General features: G+C 59.7%; 1 long non-coding RNA gene across 4 annotated transcripts; it reads left to right on the forward strand.

Annotated features, from left to right (window-relative positions):
• Positions 1-498: 498 nt before the first annotated feature.
• On the forward strand, positions 499-10,798 carry LOC116960274. 4 transcript variants are annotated; one of them, XR_006165998.1, is made up of 5 exons: positions 499-2,456; positions 4,019-4,168; positions 4,541-4,727; positions 5,387-5,453; positions 10,181-10,798. It is a non-coding gene; the product is annotated as an uncharacterized LOC116960274 (long non-coding RNA). The 4 variants fall into 4 exon arrangements; XR_006165996.1 differs by lacking the exon at positions 10,181-10,798 and adding an exon at positions 3,050-3,190 and having other exon boundaries at positions 5,387-6,764; XR_006165997.1 differs by lacking the exon at positions 10,181-10,798 and adding an exon at positions 6,488-6,764.
• The last annotated feature ends 1,076 nt before the right edge of the window (positions 10,799-11,874 follow it).

Here is an 11,874-nt window from a genome sequence, read left to right on the forward strand (position 1 = left end):
GAGGAGGAGAAGCAGCTCTGAACCCCGTGGTGCCCGTCCAGCCACTGCCGCTGGTTCCATTTAAACTCTGAAGCCGATTTCCCACAAAGGTAATTTTCTGCTTCTCTGACTCAATTCTATCCATCTTTTAGAGGGTAATTAGCATCACTTCGGTGTTCTTTTATGCCCAACTAATTGCACCTTGTTTCAGGAGTGAAAGTTAATGCCTCACCATTTAGGTTAGCGCAGCAATTTACGATTAGGGATGGGGCCAGGCAGAAATGTGTACCAGGAGTACCGCTGCCCGCCTGCCTGCCTTGAGACTGGCTGCTTGCCCCGGTGGAGATTTCCCATCTCCCATCGGAGCTGCTCCTGGGTGCTACAGCTGCGTAGCGGTGAGCCCGTGGTGCTGAAGCCACATGCAGCAGCCGGGGTGGGGGGGCCGGGGGGGGCCGGCTCGTGCGCTGGCGTCTGGGGCGGCAGCGGGACGGGGGTGACAAGGGGGACGCTGCGGCCGCACGTGGCTTCGGCCAGCCAGAACCCGGGGCCAGTGACGGGGCCGCTGCCCGCACGTGGCTGGAGGGGCTCCACCGGGACCCGCCTGGCGCCACCGGCGAAGCAGCCGGGGCTGGACGTCGCTGTGGGGCAGGTGGGGGTCAGCGCAGCGGGGTCCTGCCCCGGGACAGGTCACTGCACGGCCGTACGTGCTGGGCACCTCTCCCGCTACGGCAGCGTTCGTCTCGCCTATCGCTAATTGTTCTTCACGTTCAGCCAGGGGGACCGAGCGGATCGCTCCCGCGCCCCGGGGCCCGGCTGTGGCCCCGCAGCACGGCCCAGCCCCCTCCTCCCCTGCGCCCACAACGGCGTTTTCTGCGGTCCCCGGGCTGCCCGCGAGCGCGGAGCTCGCAGCCCGGCCCAGCAGCGGAGCCCCCGGGAGCCGCTGCGCCCTCGTCCCGGGCCCCAGCCTGCAAACGGTGCCCGGCAAACGCCAACCAGACCCCGCGGCTGGAGGCCTCGTGTAAGGGGCTGCTGACCAGGCTTCAGCGACTTTGATAGCGTCAAGGACTGGAAAGTAAATACTTCTGCTATAAATCTTGTCTGCTTTAAAGTAGGTTATACTTTCAAAGCACTTTAGTTCTGAGGAATTTAATATTGAGATGTCAATTGTAAGACAAGTAATTGGATGGGGAGAAGGTTGTTACCGGCACCTGAGATTAAAGGCAGGATTTGAAATGCTGTGTTGCATGCAGGTGGGTGTTTTTGTTCGCTGCAAATACGACTCTGGAGGGTTTGCAGGCAGCGTTTCCATTTGATGTCGGCTCTGCTGCTCCCCGGGCTTTGCTGCGCCTGGGCCGTGTCCTGCCGTGGCTTGAGCACGGGCTGAGTCGTGGAGACGAAGGTCAGAAGAGAAACGTGTTTCCTCACGAAAGCTCTTGCACGAGGCTCCCCCAGCGCTGTGTCCCCACCGGGACCCCAGAGAGCCCCCACGCCGGAGGGGCGAGGAGCTGCCGCGGGGTTTGCAGGGGGTCCCGGGCGCCTCGGCCGGTGCTGTCGGGGCGCGGGTCCCCGTGGTCCTGGTGCTGCGGGGGGGTCGGCGGTGGCCGGAGGGCGGGTGGGAGGTGTGAGCAGGACGCTTTCGGGGCCGGCGCTCGGCCCTGCCGGCTCCCTGCTCGCCCTGTGACACGAGGCGAGTGTCTGAGACACGGCAAGAGGCCGAGGGAGCCGCTGGCCCGGAGTCTGGGCACGGCTCCCGGCGCGATCCGCTTCTGTGGGGAGGGGCAAGGGCAACCGGCGCCGGCAGAGCCCGCAGGCCCCTCGTGCTGAGCCCGCAGAGCGAACGCCCGGCAGCACCCGGGGCTGAGCCCCCGCAGGGAGCCGGTGTCCAGCCGGGGGGCTGCGCCCGCGGGACGGCTCCGCCGGGGCAGTTCGCGCTCCCTGACGCCGCCGGGTGCTCGTCCACGGGGCTCTGTGTCCGTGCGAGGGAGAAGATCCAGACCCGCGCTTAATCCTCCCTGTGAGTGGGTTGCTTTAATCTCACTGAGCAGTTTATATTGTAGGTTATTAAAAGGGCTTTGCGCCCACGCTGGGAGAGACCCGGGCTGCTCCCAGGGAAGCCTCTGCCTCCCCGCCGCCCTCCCTCACCCGCTCCTGCCTAGGGATGGAGTTTCCGACGTCCCGTGGACGATGTTTTCCTGGCCTGTCCCTTTCCAAATCACGAGCCGCGCTGGCGTGAGCCAGCATCCAGTGCCTGAGGTGAGCAGGGGCTGGCGGGACCCCGGCTGTGCCCGCCGGGCCGAGCCGGAGCTGCCGCGAGCCCCGAGCCCGGCTGAGACCCCGCGGCTGCCGGAGTTCTGGCCGGGGCGAAGCGGCGCCGGGGATCAGGCGCCCGGTGGGTGCTCCCAGCCGAGGGTGTGCAGGAGCGCCCCGATCCTGCAGCCCCGTCATCTCCCAGTGCCCCTTCGCCCAGCCTAGCCAAGGTAAGAAGAAAATGTGCTTGGTTTAGTGACAAGACTTTGATATTTCCAGTCCTAATCTTTCTGCGAAACAGCGGCTACCAGACAGGTGAGCTGGTCGGCTGTGCCTAATGTAGATAGATAGCGGATCAGCTTTTCTGTCTTAGTTTGCTCATGACCTAGAGAATTAGCGGAGAGGATCCGTTATCCTGCCAGTGCACTAATGACTCCTGCAAGAGAAGGGCTCCCCAGGGAAGGAGTGGTATTTGCTAACCTTTCCCTGGCTCACTTTACATAATAGCACACTCCTCCAAATGTCCTCAGCGTGACTGGCTATTCCCCTTCTCCTTCATTCTGCATGGCATTTTACTTTTTAAATTTCAAGAGTATTGCACAGTAAGAAAAGGTGCTGAATTCCTCATGTCACTCATCCTCCCTCTCCCTTCGGAGGCTATTCTTAGAGATGCCATCAGTTTAGGAATTCAAAGGGAGGCACTTTTCCTCTTCAAGGTCTCCAAAGATTGCCTGTATCCATATGTCCAGATAGAAAAGAAAAACAACCTGAAATCTGCCTGCCAGTCTGCTCTTACAATACCTTGGTTTTCTTCAAAATACAGTGCAAGGCTGTGTGCGGAGGAGACAGACCCTTTTCAGGGGGCATTTCTGAAGGCAAGCGGAACAAATGAGCAGCACGCCGTGCTGGGGACCAGGCAGGACACTCGCCATCCAAAAGAACAACGCAGTGCAGAACATGGCAGGTAGCCAGGGAGCCGAGGCTGGGGTCTTACTAATAAATACTGACTTGAGAACTTGAAAATTCCCCGCGATACTCCAGAAGGTCTGTTTTTAGTGTAATAAACAAACAGTATTTTGCAAGCTTACGATATTTCTTAGGCGAAGGTCTAGTCACCGCCAGTGCGTCTCTGCCAGGTGCATTATCTCAGCAGCGATGGAGCCCTGCAGCCAGGGCGGGCCACGAGGCAAAGCGGGGCCCAGAGCGTGAGGAAAGGCGCTGGGGAAGCTCCTTCCTAGGCTGTGGTGTTGATAAATGACCTGTAGGAACATCTAAAGAGGTTGGTAATACTCATCTTGGGGACAAAATCCGTGGCTCCCCAGGACGTGACTGTTGTTGCTGCACTTGTTTCGACACAGTGGTTTTTGGGTTCCTGTTTCTTTTTTTTTTTTTTTTTTTTATAATAGACTTAACCTTTTGCATGTTTGATTTCATGCACTGCTCAAATACCTCAGCAGGAAAAATAATGTCCTTATTCAGCTGAGCGTAAACAAGTAGTGCTGAGATTTTCTGAATTATGTTAAGTACCTTTGGTAATTCAAGAATAAATCTAAGCTGGGCCAGGACAGCATGTTACCCAGCAAATGCTGGAAAAAGAAGTGGAATCTCAATCTGCAGTCGTGAGACCAGGAATCCAATCTGAAATTGTTCCATCTCAATTGTTTTGGCACGACTTCATGTTCCCAGGCTATGCAGGTTAATGCACAGCTGGAGAGCAAAAACTGTCATGCCTGCATAAATCTGACAGTAAATCAAACCTGGTTCTGATCTGGTTTTGGTTTATGCTTTGCAGAAGCTGTGCCCGCACCAGCACAGGCGATGGCAGGAGCCGGCAGACCCCTCCTGCCCCGGGGGCTCTGCCAGCCGCAGCCAGGGAGCCGGTCGGTGGGGACCTGCAGGCATCAGCTCCCAGCTCCGGCGTTTTCACCGGCTAATCAGCCAGGTATTGTTCTGCAGTGAGTTCAACCCCGACTCTGAGAGGGCTGTGTGGCATCCAGCAGTAGGACAAAGTGGGTGATTACTTTTTGTGCTCTCAGAGATAAGAGCGAGCCTGAGAGGGGCACACAGCCTCACTTAGAAAGGATGAAGCCATTCACAGGCTGAAGTTAAAAGAGTGTGAAGAAAGATAAGGAGCTAAAATGAGAATAAAATGAAGGTAGCAGACACAGCGCAGACAAGCAATCAGCAGAAATTCATTAGTTTGTCAGGCACAGGCAATGGGAGTGGAGTCAGGAGCCCAAAAGGTTGAATGCAATTGCTAGTACTGAACCAGAGCAAGTGGAAATTAATTCTCCTTCTCCGTGTGTCTTTGCAGAAGAGGGAACGGCTGCCCATCCGCTTCCCGCACGGGTGCTCAGCTCGGAGCGGCCCTGCCCGGCGGCCCGGTGCCCTGCGAGGCGACACGTCCCCGCGGGGACCCCTCTGCCCTGGCGCTGCCGGACCCTCTGAGCTGGCCCACGGCTCCCCCGGGGAGGCAGCGCTCGCGCCAGCGCGCCGGCCAGGTAGGACAAACTGATGAGCAACGAATTACCTAATTACGGCGCAGCTCCGCCGCGGCCAGGGCCGGTGGGAGCTGGCGGTGCCGCAGCGCGGGGCGCTGGCCTGGCGCGGCGGCGGGGGCCGGGGAGCCCCGGCTGACGGGACCCCAACGCCCGCAGCGCCGCCCGGGCCCCCGCAGCCGCAGGAGCCCCCGCGCTCGGGGCCGGGGCCGGGGCCGGGGATGCCGGGCGGCGTCTGTCCGAGCTGCCACCGACACTCCGTGCGACGGCGCGTGCGTGCGCGCTCCTCAGCCGGGCTCCCTGCACACCCACCGCTCCCCTCGCCTTCCGCAGGAATCAGCACAGTAACTACCCTGACAACGCAGGGGAAGTGCTAGCAGGTGCAGCTTATCACCATTATAAGCTGCCATTTATGTGTGTTTTTATTTCTACGGCTTCTTGCCATTGAAAACCCATAATTAAGATAATTAGAACAAAGCCATTTGCCTTGTAATCAGCATATATTTCAATAAGATATCTTAATTTACAGGCGAAAGTTGTTAACTTGTTATTTAAATAATGTTATATATATTGACAGTACACTAGTGGTGCCAGGGAGGCGTTCATAGCTCCAACTCATTTAGGGTATTTATGGCATTAATTTATTTTTTAATCCCTTTCAGTTTGACGATCACACCTCAAACCTCCAGGAAATGACGGAGTCGGTTGCAGACCGTCCCCGACCCCCGGGTAAGGCAGCGCTGAGCCATGGGGAGCTGAGCCGTGCCGCCGCAACGTGCCGCTCTCGCGGCGGCTGGGATCGCCGCTGCAGGGCCCGGGGGAGGGTTTGTCACAGCGGTACAGCTCGGTCAGGGCGCTGCGGTGACATCCTACAGCATGAGCCTGGGTGGCCTCAGATCTCTCCAAAACACTAGAGATATTCTGGCTCTGGGAATTGATTTCTCACTTTACTGTGTCAGAGGCTGTTTAAAATAGCTGCTGTCAGCATCCCAGAGTTAATGTGCGCTGGCGGGAGGTGGGAAGGGGCTGCCCATCCTCATCCTCACCCAGCCACGCTCCGTGGGGAAGGGGCTGCCCATCCTCATCCTCGCCCTGCCACGCTCCGTGGGGAAGGGGCTGCCCATCCTCATCCTCACCCTGCCACGCTCCGTGGGGAAGGGGCTGCCCATCCTCATCCTCGCCCTGCCACGCTCCGTGGGGAAGGGGCTGCCCATCCTCATCCTTACCCAGCCACGCTCCGTGGGGAAGGGGCTGCCCATCCTCTCCCTCGCCCTGCCACCAGCCTCCTGCTCGCAGCCGTCCTGCCCGCGCCTGCCGCACAAAGCAGGCAGCACCGCCTGGCAGGCTTTGCCACGCTCCTCCTCGAGACCCAGAAACGGCCTTTTTCCCCCAGCAGTGTCTTTGGAAGGTGGTTTGCAGTGCCGTTGTCCCCGTGCAGGCTGGTGTCACCCCAGCAGCGGATGCGCGGCGTCCCCTGCCCGGGCAGCGCCTGCGGCCGGGCTCCTGCCCGGGGGGGGACGGACGGTGTCACCGACGTCCCCGGGCCGGGACCGGGTGTCCGCTCCTGTTCACCTGGCAGTGATATATAACACAATGCACCTACCCGCTAGGGCTCTCATTTCCCAGGTTTAAAAATAGTTAGAGGCATTATAAACAACCTTGCACAGAACAGGACTTAAAACTTGTTTTTCATCCTATCTGTGCTCCTCGTGGGAATGAATGCTCTTATCTCCTTTCTGTGCTTGGCTTACTGCTCTGTGCAGGAGAGGAACACGAACAATGCAGCACATCCAGCACCCAGCCTCACGTGAAGGAAATGATCTATTTATTTATTTCTGCTTCTGTGATGCTCCAGGTTCTTCAGGGGCCCCAAGATGAAGCAGCAGCCATCAGAGAATCGCTTGGAGCCTGTTACCTACCAGGCAGTAGCTTTCAAAAAAAGTCTGCTTACAGAGGGCAGGCTCTGTCTCTTTCTCAAGAGCTCCGTCCAAATCCAAGCTCTGTCTGGCAGTCTCCACGTTAATAAACGCTCGCACATTAGCAATTGTGAAGTTCCTATCTTCTGCTAACAAGGTATGAATTGCGTAGCAGGGAAGCACACGAGTTGGTGGTGTATAAATGGCTCCGCGGCACCAGCGCCAGCTCGCCCGCGGGCCCGGGGGGCCGAGCCGCCGCCGTCCCCGGGGGGCTGCCGCCTCTGCCAGCCCCGCGCCGGCTGCCGCCAAGTCAGCGCAGGGGCTCCCGCTCCGGCTCGGTGCCTCCCGGTTCCCAGGCGCTGGCCTGGGAAGTCTGTGGGCACGTCTGGCTGTGCCCTCCCTGGGAAGGGCACGGCTGCCTGCGGCGCCGCGCCGGCTCGTGGGGCCTCCCCGGCAGGATGCCGGTGCCGACATCCAGAGTCGCGCGGCTTTGCTGAGATCGGGCGGTTTCTGTAGTGCTTCGGGTGCCTTCACCTGGCCGCCGCACGTGAGGGCTCTCCAGTGATGGCTTTGCGCCTGGAAATCGGTTTTGTGCTTGAGGCCCTGCCTGCGCGTTCCTCACCCACGTGCTGCAGCCACCGGCAGCGCCGCCTTCCCAACCCTTCCTCTCCAGTCGGCTGCCGTTCGGGCTTTGTTCAAAGCTCTCCACAATAAGCTGCGTGTTGCGGTGTAAAGGCTCCTTATTTATTATTTGGCAGATGGTAGGAGTCTGTTAAAAGTCCAGTTGCAAACGAGATGTGGGAAGGCTGGGCTCCTTGCGGAAGCCTTCTGCCTGAACAGATGAGCCAGGAGCGGGAGGACTCCTGCACCCCGAGGCACTGCCCCGGCCCGAGGGACGACAATTAACCAAATTACTTTCAGTAACGTACAGGACTCCGTGCCACCTCTCCCAGGTCCTGTTGCACTGCTCACACCCACGCTACCCTCTTGCTTTAGGCGCCCAGTAAATCCTGAAAGATTTGCTTTCCTTTTTTTCTTCCTTCTTTTCATGTTCAGCCCCCAAACAACCACCTGCCTGGCTACTGATCTGTAAGGGGATTTTACTGGCATAATGTGTCTTTTTTCAGGGACTGTGAAGGCCTGAAGGTGACTGAGATTTCCTGAATTTCCCACTCTTGTTATTAGAAGAAATCTTCCCATGAAATAATTCATGAGTTGAAGAGATGGTGAGGAAGCTGCTTCTACAGAACAGCCCCAGCCACTGTCTCCAGGCTCCTGTGAGCCGAAGGAGAGAGTTACAAATGAGCAGCAGGCAAACAGTTTTACATAGTTTTATTTTCTTCTAGCACCACTATGATCTATGAGCCGTAACAGGCAGATCTTTCCAAAGCGGCTATAATAACTTATAAATATTTATGGTGCTTAATCATAAGGCAGCAATGGTGCAGAAGGGATAATACCCGACGCAGTTTCGATGCGCTGGGCTCGTGTCCCTGACGCAGCCAGGACGGGGCTGTTACTGGTGGTAGGAGAGTAAGGTGCGAGCCCCGTCGCATCCCAACAGGACCTGCAGCTTTCGTCGTGCCCCTCCTCCCCTGGTCCCGTGGAACGCTGCCTCCAGCACCGAGGGAGGCCCCGCGCGCGGAGCGGGGGCTGCGCTGCCTGCTAAGGGGCGATGGCCGGGGTGTCGCTGCACCCAGGGGTGGGGGGCTGCCTCGCGGGGGCTTCTCAGAATCTGCCGGCTGCCCCCGGGGGCTCTCACAGCCCTGGTCCCTGCAGGTCCCGTGCTGCCACGGAGCTCTGACTGCGCACGGGTTATGCAGAGCAGCAGGGCTACACAGGTCCTCCTCCCGCCGAAGAAATCGGCCTTGCGTCTGCACTGTCAGCTGAGGGGGAAGTGTCTGTGGTGAAATGGCAGCTGAGCAGCAGTTTGGAAGTGAGGAGGATGTTTTGGTAGCCAGTTCTTTCTGGTTACCAAAGGAGCATTCCGTTAGGAAAGCACTTTAAGGGTTTTCACCGTGTCGCCAGCGTGCACACCGTACCCCTTTCCTCCGCCGGTCTCCGGTAGCGTGCTGTGGGCCAGTTTGTACGAGCAGTGAGCGGAACCCTCGCTCCTCTCCCGCCTCCCCGCACCTGAGGACGTTCTCGGGAGCCGGTGCCAGTGCCGGCAGCACTGCCTCACCCTCCCCGTGCTTTCCACCCGTGCTACTGCACACGGCTTTCGAGAGTCGTGCCTTCAGCAGTGAAGGCCCTTGACTATTTTGGGGTGCCCGATCCCCTCGCTCAGGGAGAGGCCCTGTCCCCGTCAGCCGGGCTGCCAGGCCATGGGGAAGATGCTCTGCTCATCTCGGCTCGCTCAGGCTCCTCTCCCACAAGACGAGGCACCGCTGCCTGCCCGGCTGCTGCTTCCCCTTGGCCTGCCCTCCCCCAGCCAGGAGGCTGCGTGTGCTCTGGAAAAATCCCCGCCGCTGTGTTTTCTCGTGCAAGCCAATCCGCTGAACCTGATTCATGGCACCAGGCAGCATTTGACACAAACCTGCAATTAATTACATGTTCCTGCTAAAAATAATTGAGTAGCCTACGTTCTGATTGCTGTAATTGCATCCTAATGAATTTATGTGTCAAGTTGTTGTGTGCAACTTTGCCGTGTTCCGTAAATACCAGATTAAGCTCGTGGTTTGGTCTCCAGGCGCTCCGCAGCCGACCTCCCAAGCCGAGAAGGGTGCGGAGCTGCCGCTGGCTCCCCGGCAGCGCCAGCCCCGCGCCGGGCACGGCCGCCTCGCCGCGCACACCCAGCGCAGCGGGGAGAGACAACGGCGCGACAGAGCGTCTGCTGGGACGGCTCCGGCCCCTCGCTGCGGGCTCACCCGGGGCGCAGGTGCCCGGCGGGGAGGAGGGCCCGGTGCCGCACCTCGCCGGGGACGGGCAGCCGGCGGGACACGGGCTCCGGTGCCAGCCCCGAGCTGGGCGCGCTCTGCCGCCTGCCAGCGCTGCCCGTGCTCCGCCGGCACGCCGACGGGCTTCCCGGGACAGCCACAGAGCAAGCTACAGCACCAGAACCTAACCCAGAGAACAGAAATGCGTGATCCTCTTGACTTCAGTGAGAGCTACGAGCAAATAGTGCTGCACATTGTTAATTGTTATGGTTGAACAAGACCACCACCCCTACCTGTGCTTGTTGAAGGAAAAAGAAGATTCGGCAGAAGTTACTGAAATGATGCCATGCTCCCGTAATGGCTCTCTACAGAACTTTACTTCTAGTCATTGTTTTTCATGTTTGCTACCAAAATACCAACTACAGCTCCCCTACAAAGCTGTGCATGTTAGTTAACCTCATTAAATCCTAAAGGATTAGTCAGCTGCTCCTCAACCACAAAACTGTTAGGAAACATCTAAAGCTCAAAGTTATGTGGCTTGGAAAGTGATTTTCTAATATGCAAACTTCAAAGGAATTTTGAAATCCTGCAGCGTAAGGGAGACAGACTAATGTTAATCCACTGCAGTGCTGCTTAACGGCCTGTTTAATTTTTGTCTTTATAGGTCTTTAGAAGCAGCTGAGCACGAAGGCTGCCTTGCGGTAAGCAGGGGTTCAGCTTCACCTCCAATTGCCGCGTCCCGCTCGTGCCGTCCCGCTCATCGCTCCCCGATCTCCTCCTCCCCGGGGTGACAGCACCTGCAGGTACCCGGGGCCGCGCTGCCGCGGCCTCTCCCCGCCCCGCGGCTTGCGGGCAGGCACGGACACACAGACCCACCCGGGGAGGGGAGGGGAGGGGAGGGTCCCCGTCCCCCCCGGGGCCACGGCTGGGTGACGGGGAGCACGGGGAGCCTGTGCCCGGCCAGGGCCGGTGCCTGTCGCGGCTGCGAGGCGCTGGCGCGTGTCCTGCTCGGCAAGGTCTGTGAGCCGCCAGTGCCAGGGGTGCCCGGGGCTGCGGGGGGCTGTGCCGGGACAGGCAGGCTGTGTCCCCTCGAGCGAGGGCACTGGGGAGCCCTGCCCTGGCCACGGGAGGGGGCTCACCCCCAGGGCCCGGTGCTGCCTTCTGGCTTCGCACCTTGAGCTGCAGCCGGATGCACCGGGGGAGCCGCCTGCACCTCCCGAGCCCACGCCCACACCCACCCTCCACACCCCCACACCCACCCCCACACCCCCACACCCACTCCCACCCCCCCACACCCACCCCCACACCCCCCACGCCCATCCCCATCCCCTGCGCCGCGGCCGCTCCCCCCGCTGCCTGTGCACCGCAGGGCATCGGGCACCCGTCACCGCGCAGGCTTGGCGGGGACCGCCCTAACTCAAATAAATAATGCCATTAACTGTGAAGTAATGAAGGAATTAAACACACTGCGTTTTGAGAGCACAAAGCACCAAAACCCACAAATTAATTAAGCTTCACAGCCCCCCTGTGAGATGCAAAGGTAATTGCTATGTTCATGGTGCATGTGGGAAAACAGAGAAAGGGATTTGTTGTGGCGGTAGAGGCTCTGCAGTGTCACAGCAGAAGCACGAGTGGCACTTCGGCCCCAGGAACCCCCTCCTGCCTCACCTACATCTCCTGGGGCTGACAGGGAGCTGGTGGAGCAGGGCTTGCGTGCTCCCGTGCCGAGCTGGGACAGGGCTCCCTGGGCCTGGCCCCGTCCCGCCGAGCCCCGCTCTGCCCCCGCGGCCTCGGCCACGCTCTGCCGGGGCGCTCGGGCGCAGCACGGCGAACCCCGGGTTCCCCGCTCGTGAGCGCTGGAGGATGTCAGTGGAATGGGGACAGCCGGCGGTGCAGTCAGCCAGCCAGACCGAACAGTGTACTTGCCGGTGTGTTATCAGCTGAGAAACCTGTTGGTAATAAAAATACACGAGAAGAAGCAAGAGGACATGAGTATTTCATTGGATGGGGGCACCCTCTAGGATACCCACCTCTCTGGCACTCTGGCTGGCCCAGTGCGGCGGGGGGCAGCGCTCCCCGGGTGCCGGACCTGCCCAAACGCTGCCCAACAGCCCAGGGCCCGGCGGCCCCGCGGCGGGGTCCTGGGGGTCCCCGGCGGCACCGCCCCGGCACGGCTCTGCAGCCCTGCTCCTCGCCACTGCGCTCCTGCTCTCTGCGCGGTCCCCAGCGAGGCCCTGAGCCGCTTCTGCGCGTCCTCGCTACACCTTATTTCACTCACCTGAAAATGGAAGGCACCATCTTGTGCTCTGGAGACCAGTGAAAGACCCTGGCAGTTGGACTCGATGAGCTTAAAGGTCT

The sequence above is a fragment of the Tyto alba genome, unplaced genomic scaffold, assembly GCF_018691265.1.
Source record: "Tyto alba isolate M040663 unplaced genomic scaffold, T.alba_DEE_v4.0 Super-Scaffold_30, whole genome shotgun sequence".
NCBI classification, from domain to species: Eukaryota; Metazoa; Chordata; class Aves; order Strigiformes; family Tytonidae; genus Tyto; species Tyto alba.